The sequence below is a fragment of the Bos grunniens genome, chromosome 12 (genome assembly GCF_055505025.1).
Source record: "Bos grunniens cultivar Pamir isolate PY7600 chromosome 12, Bosgru_T2T1.0, whole genome shotgun sequence".
Taxonomy (NCBI): domain Eukaryota; kingdom Metazoa; phylum Chordata; class Mammalia; order Artiodactyla; family Bovidae; genus Bos; species Bos grunniens.
This window is the reverse complement of record NC_141176.1, coordinates 70672225-70691388: the sequence shown is the minus strand read 5'-3', so window position 1 is coordinate 70691388 and position 19164 is coordinate 70672225. Positions and strand designations below refer to the sequence as shown.

The 19164-nt window shown below is 40.2% G+C and overlaps 1 protein-coding gene across 1 annotated transcript in view; it reads right to left on the bottom strand.

Annotated features, from left to right (window-relative positions):
• LOC147361869 (ATP-binding cassette sub-family C member 4-like) overlaps positions 1-19164 on the bottom strand; it is a 368491-nt gene that overhangs the window by 202859 nt on the left and 146468 nt on the right. The gene's annotated exons all lie outside the window — the stretch shown is intronic.

Below are 19164 nucleotides of genomic sequence, written 5' to 3'. Positions count from 1 at the left end.
CAACCCTCAGAATGGGAAAAAATGATAGCAAATGAAAGAACTGACAAGGGTTAATTTCAAAAATATACAAGCAGCTTGTACAAATCAATACCAGAAAAACAAATAACCCAATCAAAAAGTGGGCAAAAGCCCAAAGCAGACATTTCTCCAAAGAAAAGATATAGATGGCTAATAATTACATGAAAAGATGTTCAACATCATTCATTATTTAGTTCAGTTCAGTCGCTCAGTCGTGTCCAACTCTCTGCAACCCCATGCATCACAGCACGCCAGGCCTCCCTGACCCTCACCAACTCCCGGAGTTCACCCAAACTCATGTGCATCGAGTCGGTGATGCCATCCAGGCATCTCATCCTCTGTCGTCCCCTTCTCCTCCTGTTCTCAATCTTTCCCAGCATCAGGAATTGGAACTATGGAAAATATTCAAAAAAGTGCTAATATTTTGACCTGTTCAGGCCCCAAACAACAACATGCTACTTTACAACCTTTAGTTGCAGATATCCCTATTAATTTATGGAGATGAGATCTATTGATGCAATGGACAGCTTATGTAACAATTCTTACTATATCTTCTCAAGCTAAACAAATTATGGAAAATATGGGATACAGTCCTGTTCAAAATACACAGGCTTTTTAGTGGAGGCCACTGCTGGATCATCAAAAAAGCAAGAGAGTTCCAGAAAAACATCTATTTCTGTTTTATTGACTATGCCAAAGCCTTTGACTGTGTGGATCACAAGAAACTGTGGAAAATTCTGAAAGAGATGGGAATACCTGACCACCTGACCTGCCTCTTGAGAAATTTGTATGCAGGTCAGGAAGCAACAGTTAGAACTGGACATGGAACAACAGACTGGCTCCAAATAGGAAAAGGAGTACATCAAGGCTGTATATTGTCACCCTGCTTATTTAACTTATATGCAGAGTACACCATGAGAAACACTGGGCTGGAGGAAGCACAAGCTGGAATCAAGATGGCCGGGAGAAATATCAATAACCTCAGATATGCAGATGACACCACCCTTATAGCAGAAAGTGAAGAGGAACTAAAAAGCCTCTTGATGAAGGTGAAAGAGGAGAGTGAAAAAGTTGGCTTAAAACTCAACATTCAGAAAACAAAGATCATGGCATCTGGCCCATCACTTCATGGGAACAGATGGGGAAACAGTGTCAGACTTTATTTCTTTGGGCTCCAAAATCACTGCAGATGGTGACTGTAGCCACGAAATTAAAAGATGCTTACTCCTTGGAAGGAAAGTTATAACCAACTTATACAGCATATTGAAAAGCAGAGACATTAGTTTGCCAACAAAGGTCTGTCTAGTCAAGGCTATGGTTTTTCCAGTGGTCATGTATGGATGTGAGAGTTGGATTGTGAAGAAAGCTGACCGCCGAAGAACTGATGCTTTTGAACTGTGGTGTTGGAGAAGACTCTTGAGAGTCCCTTGGACTGCAAGGAGGTCCAACCAGTCCATTCTGAAGGAGATCAGCCCTGGGATTTCTTTGGCCACCTCATGCGAAGAGTTGACTCATTGGAAAAGACTCTGATGCTGGGAGGGATTGGGGGCAGGAGGAGAAGGGGAAGACAGAGGATGAGATGGCTGGATGGCATCACTGACTCAATGGACATGAGTCTGAGTGAACTCCAGGAGTTGGTGATGGACAGGGAGGCCTGCCGTGCTGCAACTCATGGGGTCGCAAAGAGTCAGACACAACTGAGTGACTGAACTGAACTTAACTGAACTGGCAAACAACAAAAAACAGCACTTAAGTTGACATGGAAATCTGATGAGCCTACTTGGACAGACCAGTGGCCCCTATCACATGAAAAGTTACAGGCTCTTGAACAGCTAATAGAGGAACAAGTGTCTCTTAATCATATTGCTTCAACTACCAGTCCTTGGAATTCTCCTGTCTTTGTTATTAAGAAGAAATCTGGGAAATGGAGAATGTTACCTGATTTAAGAACAATTAATGCTTAATCAAACCTACGGGTGCTTTACAACCAGGCATTCCGTCACCTTCTATGATACCATGAAATTGGAAAATAAAAATCATTGATCTTAAAGATTGTTTTTATACTATTCCTCTACAAGAATTTAATGCTCTCCATTTTGCTTTTACTATACCATCAATTAATAAAAAAAAAAAAAAAAAAAACAGTGTCTCGATATTACTGGAAGGTATTGCCACAAGGAATGCTTAATAGTCCTACATTATGTCAATTATACATCTCCCAACCACTTAAATTTATTAGAAAACAATTCCCTCATGCTTATATTATCCACTATATGAATGATATTCTTTTAGCTTCTCCTTCTGCTGAGGAACTTCAACGTATTTTCTTAAATACAGAAATTAAAGTAAAAGAATATGGGTTATATATTGCTGTCGATAAATCACAAGAGCAGGAACCATATACCTATTTAGGATATATATTGCAAGTAAATATTATTAAACCTCAAAAAAATACAAATTCAAACTGATTCCTTGAAAATTTTAAATGATTTTAAGAAATTATTTAGGAGATATAAATTGGTTACAACCATCTTTAGGAATTCCCAATCATTCCTTAACACATATATTTCAAATCCTGCAAGGAGAATCTGATTTAAACAGACCCCATATACTAACAGAACAGGCTAAACAGAAATTGAATCTTGTAAATCAAGCTATACAACAGAGACAACTTAAACAAGTAGATCTGACTGTTCCAATTTCTTTACTTATTCTTCCTGCTTTAGATTCCCCTACAGGAATATTATGACAACTGCAGGGTATCCTTGAATGGGGAATTTTATCCCACACTCCTAAGAAAATAATGACTACTTATATAATGCTTATTTCCTTTCTTATTTCAAAAATGAGATCCAGATGTATACAACTTTCTGGTTATGATCCATATGAATTGTTTTTCCTTTCACTAATGAACAAATCCATAGATTATTTGTTACCAGTATGGATTGGCAAATTGCCATTGCTGATTTCATAGGTGAGGTTCATAACCATTTTCCAAAGTCACCTTTGATTACTATTGCTGCTAAACACAATTGGATAATTCCTATTATTACTAAAACAATTCCTCTTGCTCATGCCCCATGTATTTTACTGACACAAAACTCTCAAAGCTGATTATACTGTACCCACAACAAAGGTTTGTCAATCTACCCTAGCCTCTGTTCAACAAGATGAATTAGAGGTTATTGCTACCTTATTACAGGATGTTTCTACAGCTTTAAATATTATATCAGATTCTCAAGATGCTATACAGATAACACAAATCATTGAAACCATATCTCTACAAAAGGCTTCTTCTAAATCATCTATTATTACAATGTTATCTCAATTACAAAATATAGTAAGGCTTCATTCTACCCCTTTTCACATTACACATATCAGATCTCATTCTATATTCCTCAGACCATTGGCAAAGGGCAATGATTCCATCAACTCTTTGTTAATTGCTTTTCTTACTCATTATGAATTTCATCAACTCACACATATAAATATACATGGCTTGATGAATAAATTTCAATTATCCAGATAAGAGGCCAGAAATATTGTTTCTGCCTGCCCTACATATATTCTTAGTTACCACATTCCTACAACTACAGGAGTTAATCCCAGAGGCCTTTATCCCAATGCTTTGTGGCAGACTGATGTTACTCATGTCCCTTCTTTTGGACATTTGGGAGCTGTTCATGTTTCTGTGGATACATATTCGGGCATGATTTATGCTTCTGCTCATTCTGAAGAAACATCTGCTCGTGTTATCTCACGTTTTTTGAAGGCCTTTTCTTACATGGGCCTACCAAAACATGTTAAAACTGATAATGGCCCTGCATATGTGAGTCATGGTTTTGCAAAATTTTTATCTGATTGGAATATTTCTCATTCTACAGGTATTCCATATAATTCTCAAGACCACTCATTGTGGTCTTGAACACACTCATCATACTCTGAAAAATACGTTTTTTAAACAGAAAGGGGGAGAAAAGTATGGCATACTGATGACACCAAAAGAGAAATTAGCCCAAGCTAATTTACTTTAAATTTTTTGGATTTACAATTGGATCATACAACGCCAGCAGTAACACTGCAGTTTCAGAATACCATTCTTAGTGAAAATTATATTCCTGGTCAAATGATTGCAGATAATACTCCGGTATGGTTGGAAAATGCTATGAACTATTGGTGTAAGGGCTTTAGACTTAAGAAAGGACGAGGTTATGCTCTTGTCATTTCAGATGATGGACAACACCATTGGATACCAGGAAGGCATGTCAAAGTAAGGAAAGAAGAGGACATGGTTTGACATTGATCCTTCTGGAGAGCCACCAGTGATGGGGATAACAAGACTGATGATCAGCAACGGCCCTGAACCAGCTCCAAGGACCAACAAAGCCAAACCACCCACTTGGGGTCAATTGAAGAAATTGACCATTGAATAGGAAAAATTGGTCAAAGAACAGGGACAGCCTTTGACCTCAGCTACCATGTTCCTGGCTATGTTATCTGTGGTAACTACCACAGTAGGTGCCAATCATACTTATTGGGGGTATGTTCCCAATCCTCCCCTATTAAGGCCAATTATGTGGGAGGATTCTTCTTTTCCAATTTTCATAAATGACTCTCCTTGGTTACCCGGATCTTTTGACTGAGCCTTCCTTTAAAATCAGAAGAGACCCGACAACTTTCAAATGTTAGTGTTAATTATACTGTGGGAACAGATCTTACCCCTATATGTATGGGAGTGGAAATTCATTGTCTTAAAAAGAGGATTACAAAGATGGTTATCTATAGTTAAAGAACCTCAAGGGACCAAAACTCATTTTTTCTTATTAGAAACATTTCCTTTAATATCACAGGAGAAAATACTACTATGTTTCCACCCCATCTACCGAAATGTATTATTTCTATAAAATCTGGAATAGAACATTGGGTACAATGGAAATTATGGAAAGCTAATACTGGACACATTATGGCCAATACTTCTGATGGAGAAATTACTGATTGGAGTCCCAAAGGAGATCCTTTAGACAAAAATAATAATTTGGATGGAACAACAGACTGGTTCCAAATAGGAAAAAGAGTTCATCAAGAATGTATATTGTCACCCTGTTTATTTAACTTAAATGCAGAGTACACCATGAGAAATGCTGGACTGGAAGAAACGCAAGCTGGAATCAAGATTGCCGGGAGAAATATCAATAACTTCAAATATGCAGATGACACCACCCTTATGGCAGAAAGTGAAGAGGAACTAAAAAGCCTCTTGATGAAAGTGAAAGTGGAGAGTGAAAAAATTGGCTTAAAGCTCAACATTCAGAAAACGAAGATTATGGCATCCGGTCTCACCACTTCATGGGAAATAGATGGGGAAACAGTGGAAACAGTGTCAGACTTTATTTTTCTGGGCTCCAAAATCACTACAGATGGTGACTGCAGCCATGAAATTAAAAGACGCTTACGCCTTGGAAGGAAAGTTATGACCAACCTAGATAGCATATTCAAAAGCAGAGACATTACTTTGCCAACAAAGGTTCGTCTAGTCAAGGCTATGGTTTTTCCAGTGGTCATGTATGGATGTGAGAGTTGGAATGTGAAGAAGGCTGAGCGCTGAAGAACTGATGCTTTTGAACTGTGGTGTTGGAGAAGACTCTTGAGACTCCCTTGGACTGCAAGGAGATCCAACTAGTCCATTCTGAAGGAGATCAGCCCTGGTATTTCTTTGGAAGGAATGATGCTAAAGCTGAAACTCCAGTACTTTGGCCACCTCATGCGAAGAGTTGACTCATTGGAAAAGACTCTGATGCTGGGAGGGATTGGGGGCAGGAGGAGAAGGGGACGACAGAGGATGAGATGGCTGGATGGCATCACTGACTCGATGGACGTGAGTCTGAGTGAACTCCAGGAGTTGGTGAGGGACAGGGAGGCCTAGCGTGCTGTGATTCATGGGGTCGCAAAGAGTCAGACACGACTGAGTGACTGATCTGATCTGATATTGTTAAACAATACTTTAGACTCTATCAATAACATTGTTATTAGCTCTATATATTGGCATGGAGGGAGTTTCTCCCCTCCCTTACCTAAATTACCTTGTTTGCCTTTACATTCAGAATTGTGGAAAATATCAGCCGCCTTTCAACCCATAACAGCATGGAAAGGGCAATTTAACTCGATAGCATCTGGTCATTCCTTACATTTTTATAAAAATTCAACCCATTGGATTAAAGCATCTATTCATTTACCTTTTGTATTTTTGACAGGACCTACTTTTTATAATTCCTCTTCTGGGTTACCTACTTGTCAAAATTGTTCCTTTTACACTTGTATCAATTCTTCTCTCCAGTTTCAGAATGACTATTCTCTATATATTCTAAAAATCAGATCTGGAGTATGGCTTCCTGTAAAAATGAATAGACCATGGCATGATACCCTCACAGTCTATATTGTAGAAGAAATCCTTAAGAAAGTGTTAAAACACACTAAACGGTTTATTGGACTGTTAATTGCTGCCATTTTAGGAATTATTTCTATAGCTACTACAGCAGCTGTAGAAAGAGTGGCATTACTTCAGAGTGAACAGACTGTGCCCTTTGTGCAAGAATGGCATAAAGACTCTGATGTTCTTTGCTCTACCCAGAGAAAAACAGATGGAAAATTAGCTGCACAAATGGCTGATTTACAACAGGTTGCTATACTACTAGGTGATCGAGTAAATAGTATGCAAAAACAGATTCGTCTTAAGTGTGATTGGAACATAACTTCTTTTTGTGTCACTCCTCACAAATATAATGAATCTGCATTTCATTGAGACAAAGTTAAACAACACCGCTTCAGTCAAGGTAATATATCTCTGGATATTAATAACTTACAACAAGAGATTATGGAAACTTTCTCTCGGAAACTACACCTTTTGCAAGGATCTAATCTGCTGGAAGCGGCAGCAATGGTATTTCTCAATTAAATCGCATTCCACCCCTGACAACTAACGGAGAATCAATTTATGTTAATTTTCGTATGTCTTTTTCTCTGTTTCTACATAGTCTGGTGGTGAATCACCAAGAAAGTCAACGGACAACAGCAATTAGTGACTATCGCTTTGGCTTCTATGATCAACAATAATCATAAAAAAGTAAGCTTCTAAAAAAGGGGGGGGGGGATATGTAGGGAATATGCTATGCACAGGCCTGTACTATAATTAACAAGGCTTCTTTGAAAAATAAGAATGACTTTCTCATCACCTCCAGGCAAAGGGCCAGGAGCAGTAAAAAGTAAATCGTGGGAAAACTTCTTGAAAACAAGATGCTGAAGTAGTGATGTGATTGATGGAAAAATATTAGTGACTGTTCTCCTGACCAGAGCCTTGAGGGAGTTGCTGAGAAAGGTCGTCACTAGCTGCAGGGCTAAACATAGTTATGAAATGCCTGAAGGTTTGACATTGAAGACTGTGCATTGTATGTCATTTATCCCTGATCTGAAATTGTAAAAAACAGATGTCTTTAGAGCACACACAAGAAAGTAGATGTTAGCAATAAAAAGCCTGCAAGGATCAGGATCTTGGCTTTTGCCTGCGAATGGCATCAGCCCCCTGATCCTCACCTTATTTCTGAGTCTTAGTTTTCTTTATTCTTCTGCGGCACTGCTCCCTCATGTCAATTTGTTGTTGGGCTGGTCCCAGCACCTAACCAGGAAACCTTGAAAACCACTCGTCCAACCCCACCCACAGGGAGCTAGCTTCACAAAAAGAGGAACTACAAACTTCCAGCCTACAGAAAGGCCACCCCAAACACAGCAATCTAAACAAAATGAAAAGGCAGAGAAATATACAGCAGGTAAAGGAACATGATAAATGCCCATCAAACCAAACAAAAGAGGTGGAGATAGGGAGACTACCTGGAGAAGAATTCAGAATAATGATAGGAAAGATGGTCCGCCATCTTGAAAACAAAATGGAGTTACAGATAAATAGACTAGAGACAAGGATTGAGAAGATGCAAGAAATGTTTAACAAAGACCTAGAAGAAATAAAGAAGAGTCAATCAATATTGCAATAACTGAGATCAAAATCACTCTGGAAGAAACCAACAGTAGAATAACTGAGGCAGAAGATAGGATAGGTGAGGTGGAAGATAAAATGATGGAAATCAATGAAGCAGAGAGGAAAAAAGAAAAAAGAACTACAAGAAATGAGGACAACCTCAGAGACCTCTGGGACAATGTTAAATGCCCAACATTTGAACCAAAGGAGTCCCAGAAGAAACAAACAAACAAAAAAAGGCCATGAGAAAATACTCAAGGAGATAATAGTTGAAAATTTCCCTTAAATGGGGAAGGAAATAGCCACCCAAGTCAAGAAACACAGAGTCCCAAACAGGATAAACCCAAGGATAAAGACCCCAAGACACATATTAATCAAACTAATGAAGATCAAACACAAAGAGCAAATATTAAAAGCAGCAAGGTAAAAATAACAAATAACATCCCCATTAGGATAACAGCTGATCTTTCAATAGAAACTCTTTAGGCCAGAAGGGAATGGCTGCTGCTGCTGCTGCTGCTGCTGCTGCTGCTGCTGCTAAGTCGCTTCAGTCGTGTTCAACTCTGTGCAACCCCATAGACGGTGGCCCACCAGGCTCCCCTGCCCCTGGGATTCTCCAGGCAAGAACGCTGGTGTGGGTTGCCATTTCCTTCTCCAATGCATGCAAGGGAAAAGTGAAAGTGAAGTCGCCTAGTCATGTCCGACTCTTCACGACCCCATGGTCTGCAGCCTACCAGGCTTCTCCGCCCATGGGATTTTCCAGGCAAGAGTACTGGAGTGGGGTGCCATTGCCTTCTCCAAAGGGAATGGCAGGACATACTTAAAGTGATGAAAGAGAAAAATGTACTGTCAGGAGCTGCGTTAGGCATTACTGACAAAATGGAGGCACGGCCACAGACCCCTCTCCTCATTCCGCAGGCACAGCCCCGGTATGAAGGAGTTAGGCTTTGTAATTCTGACTTGTCTTTTCCTCTCCTTGGCTGAGATGACTGAAAAGGAATATTAAGGTGCTTATTGTTCTTGAGAGGAGCATGAGAAGGCACAAAGCCTTCTGCAGCTGTGCTCAGAAAATAATTCATAAAGTTACATTGTCATTTGTTCAAGGATTTTTTCAAAAGAGTGTTCCAGGATAAGCACATAGGCCATAGCTTGAGGCCCATGGGAGGGATTGCTATTTGAAGCCTATTTGTAAGGAGAATAGCGCAGGCGGCTGCGACGGGTGCGCCATAGCACAGGCGGCTGCGAACGGCCAAGAGGAGCTACCCCGCATCCGAGGTCGGGGTGGGGGGGGGGGGGGGGGCGGCCGAGAGGAGATACCCAGCGTCTGAGGTCAGGGGCGGCCGCCCGGAGGAGCTACCCCACGCCCCAACGCCGGAGGCCAGGGTCGGCGGCCGGGAGGAGCAACCCACACCTGAGGCCAGGGGCAGCGACCAGAGGAGTTACCCCAAGTCTGAGGCCAGGGGCGGCAGCCGGGAGGAAGTACCACACACCTCAAGCCAGAGGCCAGGGGCGATAGGCGGGAGGATCTACCCCACGCCTCTAAGCCCAAGGCCAAGGGCAGCGGTGGGGAGGAGCAACCGCACGACTGAGGCCAGGGGCGGTGGCCGGGAGGACCAACCACACGTCCAAGGAGCCGAGGCTGCGCGGGCGCAGGAGGGCCTAGAGGAGCTATCCCACATTAAAGGTCAGGAATGGCAGCAGTGAGGAGATACCCCTCGTCCAAGGTAAGGAGCAATGTCTGCACTTTGCTGGAGCAGCCGTGAAGATATACACCACACCCAAAGTAAGAGAAACCCAAGTAAGATGGTAGGTGTTGCAAGAGGGCATCAGAGGGCAAACACACTGAAAACATACTCACAGAAAACTAGTCAATCTAATCACACTAGGACCACAGCCTTGTCTAACTCAATAAAACTAAGCCATACCCATGGAGCAACCCAAGACAGGCGGGTCATGGTGGAGAGATCTGACAGAATGTGGTTCACTGGAGAAGGGAATGCCAAACCACTTCAATATTCTTGCCTTGAGAACCCCGTGAACAGTATGAAAAGGCAAAATGATAGGATACTGAAAGAGAAACTCCCCAGGTCAGTAGGTGCCCAATATGCTACTGGAGATCAGTGGAGAAATAACTCCAGAAAGAATGAAGGGATGGAGCCAAAGGAAAAAGAAACCCAGCTGTGGATGTGACTGGTGATAGAAGCAAGGTCCGATGCTGTAAAGAACAATATTGCATAGGAACCTGGAATGTCAGGTCCATGAATCAAGGCAAATTGGAAGTGGTCAAACAAGAGATGGCAAGAGTGAATGTCGACATTCTAGGAATCAGCGAACTGAAATGGACTGGAATGGGTGAATTTAATTCAGATGACCATTGTATCTACTACTGTGGGCAGGAATCCCTCAGAAGAAATGGAGTGGCCATCATAGTCAACAAGAGTCCAAAATGCAGCACTTGGATGCAATCTGAAAAACAATAGAATGATCTCTGTTTGTTTCCAAGGCAAACCATTCAATATCACAGTAATCCAAGTCTATGCCCCAACCAGTAATGCTGAAGAAGCTGAAGTTGAACAGTTCTATGAAGACCTACAAGACCTTTTAGAACTAACACCCAAAAAAGATGTCCTCTTCATTATAGGGGACTGGAATGCAAAAGTAGGAAGTCAAGAAACACCTGGAGTAACAGGCAAATTTGGCCTTGGAATATGGAATGAAGCAGGGCAAAGACTAATAGAGTTTTGCCAAGAAAATGCACTGATCATAACAAACACCCACTTCCAACAACACAAGAGAAGACTCTATACATGGACATCACCAGATGATCAACACCAAAATCAGATTGATTATATTCTTTGCAGACAAAGACAGAGAAGTTCTATACAGTCAGCAAAAACAAGACCAGGAGCTGACTGTGGCTCAGACCATGAACTCCTTATTGCCAAATTCAGACTTAAATTGAATAAAGTAGGGAAAGTCACTAGACCATTCAGGTATGACCTAAATCAAATCCCTTATGATTATTATACAGTGGATGTGAGAAATAGATTTAAGGGCCTAGATCTGATAGATAGACTGCCTGATGAACTATGGAATGAGGTTCGTGACACTGTACAGGAGACAGGGATCAAGACCATCCCCACGGAACGGAAATGCAAAAAAGCAAAATGGCTGTCTGGGGAGGACTTACACATAGCTGTGAAAAGAAGAGAAGTGAAAAGCAAAGGAGAAAAGGAAAGATATAAGCATCTGAATGCAGAGTTCCAAAGAATAGCAAGAAGAAATAAGAAAGCCTTCTTCAGAGATCAATGCAAAGAAATAGAGGAAAACAACAGAATGGGAAAGACTAGGGATCTCTTCAAGAAAATCAGAGATACCAAAGGAACATTTCATGCAAAGATGAGTTCGATAAAGGACAGAAATGGTATGGACCTAACAGAAGCAGAAGATATTAAGAAGAGATGGCAAGAATACTCAGACGAATTATACAAAAAAGATCTTCACGACCCAGATAATCACTATGGTGTGATCACTGACCTAGAGCCAGACATCCTGGAATGTGAAGTCATGTGGGCCTTAGAAAGCATCACTACGAACAAAGCTAGTGGAGGTGATGGAATTCCAGTTGAGTTATTCCAAATCCTGAAAGATGATGCTGTGAAAGCGCTGCACTTAATATGCCAGCAAATTTGGAAAACTCAGCAATGGCCACAGGACTGGAAAAGGTCAGTTTTCATTCCAATCCCAAAGAAAGGCAATGCCAAAGAATGCTCAAACTACTGCACAATTGCACTCCTCTCACACGCTAGTAAAGTAATGCTCAAAATTCTCCAAGCCAGGCTTCAGCAATACGTGAACCGTGAACTTCCTGATGTTCAAGTTGGGTTTAGAAAAGGCAGAGGAACCAGAGATCAAATTGCCAAAATCCTCTGGATCATGGAAAAAGCAATAGAGTTCCAGAAAAACATCTATTTCTGCCTTATTGACTATGCCAAAGCCTTTGACTGTGTGGATCACAAGAAACTGTGGAAAATTCTAAAAGAGATGGGAATACCAGACCACCTGATCTGCCTCTTGACAAATTTGTATGCAGGTCAGGAAGCAACAGTTAGAACTGGACATGGAACAACAGACTGTTTCCAAATAGGAAAAAGAGTTCATCAAGAATGTATATTGTTACCCTGTTTATTTAACTTATATGCAGAGTACACCATGAGAAACGCTGGACTGGAAGAAACACAAACTGGAATCAAGATTGTTGGGAGAAATATCAATAACCTCAGATATGCAGATGACACCACCCTTATGGCAGAAAGTGAAGAGGAACTCAAAAGCCTCTTGATGAAAGTGAAAGTGGAGAGTGAAAAAATTAGCTTAAAGCTCAACATTCAGAAAACGAAGATCATGGCATCCGGTCTCACCACTTCATGGGAAATAGATGGGGAAACAGTGGAAATAGTGTCAGACTTTATTTTTCTGGGCTCCAAAATCACTACAGATGGTGACTGCAGCCATGAAATTAAAAGACGCTTACTCCTTGGAAGGAAAGTTATGACCAACCTAGATATCATATTCAAAAGCAGAGACATTACTTTGCCAACAAAGGTTCGTCTAGTCAAGGCTATGGTTTTTCCTGTGGTCATGTATGGATGTGAGAGTTGGAATGTGAAGTAGGCTGAGGGCTGAAGAATTGATGCTTTTGAACTGTGGTGTTGGAGAAGACTCTTGAGAGTCCCTTGGACTGCAAGGAGATCCAACTAGTCCATTCTGAAGGAGATCAGCTTTGGAATTTCTTTGGAAGGAATGATGCTGAAGCTGAAATTCCAGTACTTTGGCCACCTCCTGTGAAGAGTTGACTCATTGGAAAAGACTCTGATGCTGGGAGGGATTGGGGGCGGGAGGAGAAGAGGACGACAGAGGATGAGATGGCTGGCTGGCATCATTGACTCGATGGACGTGAGTCACAGTGAACTCCGGGAGTTGGTGATGGACAAGGAGGCCTGGCGTGCTGCAATTCATGGAGTCGCAAAGAGTCGGACACGACTGAGCGACTGATCTGATCTGATATGTGAGGAGAATGTTTATGGCAAAGGAGTTTACTGGCTTTAGGGCTTAGAAATAATTAAAACAGTTAGAAGTTAAAGATTTAAGTAATGTTGTAAAGTTAGCATATTTTACTCTAGCTTATAGAAGTTAGGAATTTTTAGAGACACTATAGCTAGAAGCCTTTTTAAGAGATAGTGAGCTCAGGATGTTAGGAGCAAACAGGATTTAGGAAGATAAGTAGTAAACTGAGGAATGTAGCTTGAGTTACAATGTAATCACAAGTTAACTATAGGACATATTAGAGGAGGTACATAATAGATGATAAGGCTGATTCTAAGAGAATCACTGAAGCAGGAACTCTGTTTGAAGCGCAACAATGATTTATGGAGATAATAAATCTGGGAGAGGGGGAACTGAATATGTCAAGCCTCTGGCCTAATGTTTTTGTAAAAGTATAAAAGAGAATCTTAAACTTGAAATAAACAGGCAGTCCAAAAGAAAATAGAGAGGCTTCCTCATCGCTGACACCGTTCATCTTTTCAGGTTGAATCCCTGGCTGCTGGAGCTGGACTCTGGCAACGTACAACCAAGATTACTATACCCATCAAGGATCTCATTCAAATATGAAGGAGAAATCAAAAGCTTTACAGACAAGCAAAAGCTAAGAATTCAGCACCACCAAACCATCACTTCAACAAATGCTAAAGGATATTCTTTAAATAGGAAACACAGAAAAGGTTTATAAACTTGAACCCAAAACAACAAAGTAAATGGCAATGGGATCATTCAGTTCAGTTCAGTCGCTCAGTCGTGTCCGACTCTTTGGGACCCCATGAATTGGAGCATGCCAGGCCTCCCTGCACATCACCAAATCCCGGAGTTTAATCAAACTCATGTCCATCGAGTCAGTGATGTCATCCAGCCATCTCATCCTCTGTCGTCCCCTTCTCCTCCTGACCCCAATCCCTCCCAGTATCAGAGTCTTTCCAATGAGTCAACTCTTCGCATGAGGTGGCCAAAGTATTGGAGTTTCAGCTTTAGCATCAGTCCTTCCAATGAACACTCGGACTGATCTCCTTTAGAATGGACTGGTTGGATCTCCTTGCAGTCCAAGGGACTCTCAAAAGTCTTCCCCAAAACCACAGTTCAAAAGCATCAATTCTTCAGTGATCAGTTTTCTTCACAGTCCAACTCTCACATCCATACATGACCACTGGAAAAACCATAGCCTTGACTAAACAGACCTTTGTTGGCAAAGTAATGTCTCTGCTTTTGAATATGATATCTAGGTTGGTCATAACTTTCCTTCCAAGGAGTAAGCGTCTTTTAATTTCATGGCTACAATCACCATCTGCAGTGATTTTGGAGCCCCCCAAAATAAAGCCTGACACTCTTTCCACTGTTTCCTCATCTATTTCCCACGAAGTGATGGGACCAGATGATCATACTTATCAATAATTACCTTAAATGTAAATGGGTTGAAAGCCCCAACCAAAAGACAAAGACTGGCTGAATGGATACAAAAAAAAGACCCCTATATGTGCTGTCTACAAGAGACCCACCTCAAACCAAGGGACACATACAGGCTGAATGTGATGGGCTGGAAGAAGATATTTCACACAAACGGAGACCAAAAGAAACTAGGAGTAGCAATACTCATATCAGATAAAATAGACTTTGAAATAAAGGCTGTGAAAGGAGACAAAGAAGGATACTACATAATGATCAAAGGATCAATCCAAGAAGAAGATATAACAAATGTAAATATATATGCACCCGAAATAGGAGTACCACAATATGTAAGACAAATGCTAACAAGGATGAAAGGGGAAATTAACAGTAACACAATAATAGTGGGAGACTTTAATACTCCACTCACACCTATGGATAGATCAACCAAACAGAAAATTAGCAAGGAAACACAAACTTTAAATGATACAATGGGCCAGTTAGACCTAATTGATATCTATAGGACAATTCACCCCAAAACAATGAATTTCACCTTTGTCTCAAGAGTACACAGAACATTCTCCAGGATAGATCACATCCTGGGCCATAAATCTAGCCTTGGTAAATTCAAAAAAAATTGAAATCATTCAAGCATCTTTTCTATCACAATGCAGTAAGATTAGATGTGAACTACAGGGAAAAAATATTAAAAATACAAATATATGAGGCTAAACAACATGCTTCTGAATAACCAACAAATCGTGGAAGAAATCAAAAAAAGAAATCAAAAAATTCATAGAAACAAATGAAAATGAAAACACCACAACCCAAAACCTATGGGATTCAGTAAAAGCAGTGCAAAAGGGAAGGTTCACAGCAATGCAAGCTTACCACAAGAAAGAAGAGAAAAATCAAATAAATAACCTAACTTTACACCTAAAGCAACTAGAAAAAGAAACAATGAAGAACCCCAGGGTTAATAGAAGGAAATAAATCATAAAAATTAGGGCAGAAAGAAATTAAAAAGAAACAAAGGAGACTATAGCAAAAATCAACAAAACTAAAAGCTAGTTCTTTGAGAAGATAAATAAAATAGACAAACCATTAGCCAGACTTATCATGGAAAAAAGGGAGAAGAATCAAATCAACAAAATTAAAAATTAAAACGGAGAAATTACAACAGACAACACAGAAATACAAAGGATCGTAAGAGACTACTATTAGCAGCAATATGACAATAAAATGGGTAACTTGGAAGGAATGGACGAATTCTTAGAAAAGTATAACTTCCCAAAACTGAACCAGGAAGAAATAGAAAATCTTAACAGACCCATCAGAAACACAGAAATTGAAACTGTAATAAAAAAATCTTCCAGCAAACAAAAGCCCAGGACCAGATGGCTCCACAGGTGAATTCTACCAAAAATTTAGAAAAGAGCTAACACCTATTGTACTCAAACTCTTCCAGAAAGTTAAAGAGGAAGGTAAAACTTCCAAACTCATTCTATAAGGCCACCATCACCCTAATCCCAAAACTAGACAAAGATGCCACAAAAAAGAAAACTAAAGCCAATATCACTGACGAACATAGATGCAAAAATCCTCAACAAAATTCTAGCAAACAGAATCCAACAACACATTACAAAGATCATACATCATGATCATGTGGGCTTTATCCCAGGGATGCAAGGTTCTTTAATATTCACAATCAATCAATGTGATACACCACATTAACAAACTTAAAGATAAAAAACATATAATTATCTCAATAGATGCAGAGAAAGCCTTTGACAAAATTCAACATCTATTTATGATAAAAAAAAAAAAAAAAACCCTGCAGAAAACAGGCATAGAAGGAACAAACCACAAAATAATAAAAGCCATATCTGATAAACCCACAGCAAACATTATACTCAATGGTGAAAAATTGAAAGCATTTGCCCTAAAGTCAAGAACAAGACAAGGGTGCCCACTCTCATCACTACTATTCAACATAGTTTTGGAAGTTTTAGCCACAGCAATCAGAGAAGAAAAAGAAATAAAAGGAATCCAGATTGGAAAAGAAGAAAAACTCTCACTGCAGATGATATGATCCTCTACATAGAAAACCCTAAAGACACCACCAGAAAATTACTAGAGCTAATCAATGAATATGGTAAAGTTGCAGGATATAAAATTAACACAGAGAAATCCTTGCATTCCTGTACACTAACAATGATAAAACAGAAAAAGAAATTAAGGCAAAAATTCCATTCATCATTGCGATGAAAAGAAGAAAATACTTGGGAATAAATCTACCAAAAGAAACTAAGGCCTGTATATAGAAAACTATAAAACACTGATGAAAGAAATCAAAGATGACACAAATAGATGGAGAAATATACAATGTTCGTGGATTGGAAGAATCAATACAGTGAAAATGAGTATTCTATCCAAAGCGATCTACAGATCCAATGCAATCCCTATCAAGCTACCAATGGTATTTTTCACAGAACTAGAACAAACCAGAATTGAAAGAGACACATGTACTCCAATGTTCATCGCAGCACCGTTTACAATAGGCAGGACATGGAAACAACCTAGATGTCCATCAGCAGACAAATGGATAAGGAAGCTGTGGTACGTATACACAATGGAATATTATTCAGCCATTAAAAAGAATGCATTTGAATCTGTTCTAATGAGTTGGATGAAACTGGAGACTATTATACAGAGTGAAGTAAGCCAGAAAGAAAAACACCAATACAGTATACTAATACATATATATGGCATTTGGAAAGATGGTAATGATGACCCTATATTTGAGACAGCAAAAGAGACACAGAGATAAAGAACAGATTTTTGGACTCTGTGGGAGAAGGTGACGGTGGAATGATTTGAGAGAATAGCAATGAAACGTATATTACCACATGTGAAACAGATCAACATTCCAAGTTCAATGCATGAGGCAGGGTGCTCAGGGCTGGTGCACTGGGATGACCCTGAGGGATGGGATGGGGAGGGAGGTAGGAGGAGGTTTCCAGATGGTGAACACATGTACACCCATGGCTGATTCATGTCAATGTATGGCAAAAACCACTACAATATTATAAAGTAATTAGCCTCCAATTAAAATAAATAAATTCACTAAAAAGAAAAAGAAGTGGTGGTATATATATACAATGGAATATTACTCAGCCATTAAAAGGAATGCATTTGAGTCAGCCCTAACGAGTTGGATGGGATTCCCTGGTGGCTCAAATGGTAAAGCGTCTGCCTACAATGCGGGAGACCCAGGTTCAATCCCTGGGTCAGGAAGATTCCCTGGAGAAGAAAATGGCAACCCACTCCAGTACTCTTGCCTGGAAAACTCCATGGACGGAGGAGCCTGGTAAGCTACAGCCCATGGGGTTGCAAAAAGTCAGACATGACTGAGTGACTTCCCTTTCCCTTTAATGAGGTGGATGAACTAGAGCCTATTATACAGAGTGAATTATGTCAGAAAGAGAAAAACAAATATCAAATACTAACGCACATATGTGGAATCTAGAAAGATAATACGGATTAACCTATTTGCAGAGCAGCAGTAAAGACACAAACATAGGGAACAGACTTACAGACAAGGCTAGTGGGGGAGGAAGGAGGGGGATGTATGGAGAGAGTAAAATGGAAACATACATTACCATATATAAAAGAGATAGCCAATGGGAATTTGCTGTCTGACTCAGGGAACTCTAATCAGGGGCTGGGTAACAACCTAGAGGGGTGATATCCAGAGGGATGTGGGAGGGACGTTCAGGTGGGAGGAGCATGGGTAAACCTATGGCTGATTCATGCTGATGTTTGGTAGAAACCAATGTAATACTGTAAAGCAATTATCCTTCAGTTAAAAATAAATAAGTTAAAAAAATAATAATAACCTGTACCTCAATGGAGGTACAGCAAAAACCCAAACCCAAAGCAAAAATATCTCTGTACCTACAGAGATAACCTGGACAGCTCAGTGAACAGGCAACTCAATGTTCAGTGGGGGCCACCTCAGCAGATGTTAAAAATGCACCAAAAAAAAAAAAAAAAACAGTAAAATGGTAATATCCATCTCCAAATCTGAGCAGAACAGGTGGAAGAGGAACTCTGAGTAGAGGAGGAAGTACAACCTGATGGGCCCCAGAGTCATACCAGATAGCCATGTGCCTCTCTCTAGGGAGAGACCAACATATCAGCACTTCTCTAAGAATAGAGCTGTAACGAATGAGAACTTTTTTCCTTTCCTTCTAAAAGTTAAAATGTCACTTCTGCTATTTCAGAGTCCCATGCAAAAGAACCAGAATAACTCCATGTTACACTGAGTTCATTCTCCTAGTTACCAATCACAAATAAGCTCAGTGATGTCACAGAGAAGTTTGTTATGATCTAACAGACCACAATGGACTCAAAACTTGGTAGCTAGTAGAGCACAGCTTTAGTGAGAAAGTTTCTTTACAACTGGTCTCTCCTTAGGCTCCTTGAGTGCAAAGAAACATTAATGGGAGTATGTACTCAGAACTTGAAAAAAAACTAATGAAAATCATATATTTACCCACTTAAAGTTTCATTGTTCAATCTTTGTCAGAAATCAATGTCACCTCATGTTTATCATTTGACAC